A 4378-nucleotide genomic window follows, 5' to 3' on the forward strand; every position below is an offset into this window, starting at 1 on the left:
CAATTTCATGCTTGACAATATTTGTACACACACGCGCGTGAAGTATGAGATCGTTCTTCCTTGAGCAAACTGGAAGCCAACGCTGGAGTAATTAACAGTCATACTTTGTGCCATGGATGAGTTTTTATAATCTTTCCATGAACTCATGGTAACTTTGTTTGCACTTTCACTGGTTGCATGCAAATAATCTGGAATGTAGATAGCTTACGAAGGAGGAGGATACTTTGTCTGCATCATGTCAAATTTCTGATTAAATATAGTTAAAATGGGAATTAATTTAAGCCTAATATTGCCACAGTGGCATCTTATCAAAGATTTGAGATTGTTGACCACTTCTACGACTTGGTTTTATAGTGTGGTATCTTGCCTTGAAGTTTTCACATCTAGTACCATATCACTGGAAGTATGGATGGGAAGAACTTGGGCAGTGATCAGGGGACCCGAGGGGCACTGCAGATTCTGAAACCGCAAATGCGAATCTCGTGACAATGTCGGTGACAGACTGTGCTGAATTTGAGGCCTCATTGCGGGACGGCCATGACTTCGAAGATGATAAGGAGCAGCCGTCGTGCCCCAGGCTGAGTTACAGAGCATCGGAAGATTACGCCGGAAGCAGGTCATCGGACAGGCTGCAACAATGATCGAGCTTCCTTTCGCAACTTTTGCTTCAGAGAAACAAAGCACGCCATCCAAGTTTCTATAGTTTCTAGGTTCAATAAACTCTGTATTTCTGTGGTAACATCCTCTCGTTTCAGGGCTGGATGAACATAAGTTTATGAATGCATGAATAATCTTCAGTTTTTTCCATTATTTGTTGGATTACAGAGGTATGGTTTTATTTGTCGTGTTTCCCGGTGGTTTATGGTATCCGCTGCTAGCCAGCTATTGCTTGGTCAGGACCTCGACTTTTCTTTCAGCACAAGATAATTTGCCTGCCAGAACAAGCGAACGAACAATAAACAATGTTCTCTTAGAGTGATCTTAATTAATGTCTTTTGGAAAGGCCGAAACCCAAGTGTGGGACGCTAGCTTTGATCCACTGCTCAATACGATGCGAAGCACGATGCTAACGACCTCTAGGACTCATGCATTATGCTCATCCGATATATCTCAAAGCAGAGAAATAACACGTGTGCCAGTGACCTTCCTCTATACTAGCTTGTCAAGGGTGATGGTGCATGGGTTGATCTGGTGTATGTATTTGGTCCCCGAGAAAACTAATATAATGTATTGCTCGATCACTAGTGTGAAAATGAGCAATGTTGTCACAACACATCAGAGGAGCTGAAGGCACGTTCTTCGCCATGACTGCAGCAGAGAAAGTTTGTTAGCCAACTCTAGTACCGAAGGTTCGTTGGATCAGCTCGCATACATACCCTCAACTTGAACTGATGTTCCCAGTGCATCTCATGCCTAGGCCTCATCCTTGTAGGCCAAGCTATAGCGCCACCTCTATATAGTGTATACAACCAATGGGAACACTAAAAGAGATGGGCAAGCTGACACTTTTACTGTGTAGGCCCTAAGTGTTCAGCTTCTGTATGTACTTATTGGGAGAGTGTAGGTACGTTTAAAGGAGTGATTCGATATTGTGTTTATGGTTCTGTACTGTTGATTTTACCACCTCACCGGCCGTCTGTACAATTACTTAACTCCTCGGGGACAACTAGTATAATGACAGATTTTTTATTATAACTATATGGTGTTGTGTACAATCTACATGTAGTTATGGGCATGATTAACGAAGGACTTGATGATACTTAGGTGTAGTTATAAGAACTCATTGTGATATATGTAATTACAATTATGAAGATATATTATCTATGACATGTCTAAGACAACTGTGAAGATCTATTGGTTATCATCTGACTGGGTACAATTATAATTACTCATTATCTGTTTACTTTAAATTATGATGATTCACCAACTTATATACAGAAATATTAACTGGGTGAAAAACTTGATGTGGTCTACTATAAAAAGAGTGCCCAACATTTATTATTTGAACTTCAACAACTGCCCCTTCTGCTTGCTAAAGGAGACTACTGGTCACATGTTGCTCAGCTGCCCTTCTGTTCTTCCGCTTGGGGCTAATCTGCAGTGCCTATGCTCGAATAGGGATGTGGAGCTTCCGGCGCTATGGGCTAACGTTCGCTTTTACAAGGTCAGATCCACGGTTCTTATTGATATTCTGTGGAACATCCGGAAGAGGAAAAATGTAATGGTTTTTCGAGGCGACTTGGAACCTATTGACGTTCCTATCCGGCGGTGTGTGGATGATCTGGTACTATGGTCTAATAGATATTAGGACCTTGCTAAACAAGTCCTTCGGGATTGGGTTTCTATGTTGTAATTTATTGTTACTACAATGTAAATGATCCGGAATCTAGATAACTTATCTATGAGTGTGATTTATCTTTGTTTGCTGGTCTCATAAATTTGTGAAGTCAAATATCCTAAAAGAAGAATGTGAGCATGTTATCACCATGCGACATAGTGTGCTGCACTGCCAGAGCTTTCATGAACAACTTTGGCAGCGGCAAGTTCAACAAACTAAACCAGATGCAGTGAGAGCTGATCCATGGGCGCTAAAGCAGACTGTAGATTTTGACACCAGAAACATGAGTCACGTGAATGTCCATGAATATGTGCATATGGACACGGAATCTTCCTTCTCCTGTTCTGGCTTTGTTGTTATTTTAGTTTCAGTCAGTATGCTTTGAACTTTGTAGCTACCCTTGGTTTCTATTAATGAAAATCGAAGAGAAAACTCTCTTTTCATAACAAAAATCTCCCCTGTGGATGTCATGCAAGCATGTCGATTTGGTGCTAAACATGACACTGGCAGCCTCCTCCGATATTCATCGACTCCACTGGTTTCGAGGCCTCATATATAAGTCTTGAAGTAAAGAAGAACGGAAAGGTGTGCAATGAAGCTTAAATAATGGGTTCAAGAGGGTCTGAAATTGCCAAATTGGCATATCAATACTCTATCAATATAGTTTTGTAAGGTATATGTGTGAAGGTGTACAATGAGACACATGCAACTTAATATTTAATATTATGAAAATTAACACCAAATGAGTGTTTTTTTAAGGGAACACCAGATCAGTCGTGATGCAAAGAAGACACATAAATAAAGAGTTCAAGGGTGACACTAAGTTTTATCTTGCAAGGATATGATGGGATTTATGTCAAAATGGGAATGGGCCGGGTCGGCCCGCTGGGTCACTGACCCGGCCCGAAATCTCGAGGCCAATGGGCCAGGTGGGTTGGCCTCGAATCATAAAATGGGTCAGTGGAGCCGGCACCGTGTGACCCGATGGACCAGACGGGTCGACCCAGCCGTCTGATCGCGCTGCCCTAGTCCATCTCTGCCGCCGCCCACCACGATCTCTGTAGGCTGCTCCCGACGATTTCTGCCGCCACCGGCCATCTCTGCCGCCCTCGGCCTCCCCCGACCTTCTCTACCGGCCGCCCCCGACCATCTCTGCCGGCGCGGGCTGCCCCTGAACATCTCTGCTGGCCTGCTGCCGCCGGCGTTCCTCCCGCCTCTCGTTCGTCGTATTGGTCGCCGTCGAGCTCGCTGACCTGCGGTCCCGTCCACCGTCTACCTCGCCATTCCGGTCGCCGTCATCATCTCGCAGGTGAGACTCTTGCCGGCTTCCTCCCTGTCCCAGCGCAGCTGCAATGCAAGCACTGGTCTTGTTTTGGTTCTTGATCAGTGTTGTCTGCAATTGTTTCAGTATTGATTCTGCTACTTTCGGTCAGTGTACTCTGTAGCCATGGGATCAGTCATTCAGTCAGTGTTGGTCCCTGTCAGTCATTCAGTCAGTGTACTCCCAGGTCATGCCTTACTTTCAGTGTTGGTTCTGTAGTAGTTCTACGGTGTTGGTCCCTGTCATTCAGTCAGTGTACATGAACAAGTACATGAAGAACTAGATCATATTTGATTGGAAATGTTTTATATGAACAAGTACATGAACAAGTATGAACTAGTTGTAGCTGCTGAGTGCAAACACTGTGCAAGGAATATTTGTGCTGAGCGTAAACATGGAACAAGTTCATTGCGCAAACATTTGAAGAGATGCAGGGAAAGGAAGAAGGTTCTTAGAGTTTCTGGACAGCTGAGTGCTTCTATCGTGAGTCCTGATGGAGTTGCAATGGGGCTCTGGACCTTTAATCAGGCATTAGCACGCCGAGAGCTAATGAGGATGATTGTGTTGTATGAATTGGCATTCTCATTGGTGGAGTACGATGGATTTAGAAGATTTGTCTCTAGTCTAAATCCTAGCTTCAAGATGATATGTAGAAAAACAGTGAAGGAGGACTGCATGAAAGCATTTCAGGAAGAGAAGAGAATTCTGCAAAGGATGTT

The 4378-nt window shown here is 43.8% G+C and overlaps 1 long non-coding RNA gene across 1 annotated transcript; it reads left to right on the forward strand.

Moving 5' to 3' along the window:
• The first annotated feature begins 3206 nt into the window (after positions 1-3206).
• LOC123171777 (uncharacterized) lies at positions 3207-3973 on the forward strand. Its single transcript, XR_006485399.1, has 2 exons — positions 3207-3647; positions 3747-3973. It is a non-coding gene; the product is annotated as an uncharacterized lncRNA (long non-coding RNA).
• Positions 3974-4378: the final 405 nt, after the last annotated feature.

This window comes from Triticum aestivum, chromosome 1D (genome assembly GCF_018294505.1).
Source record: "Triticum aestivum cultivar Chinese Spring chromosome 1D, IWGSC CS RefSeq v2.1, whole genome shotgun sequence".
NCBI classification, from domain to species: Eukaryota; Viridiplantae; Streptophyta; class Magnoliopsida; order Poales; family Poaceae; genus Triticum; species Triticum aestivum.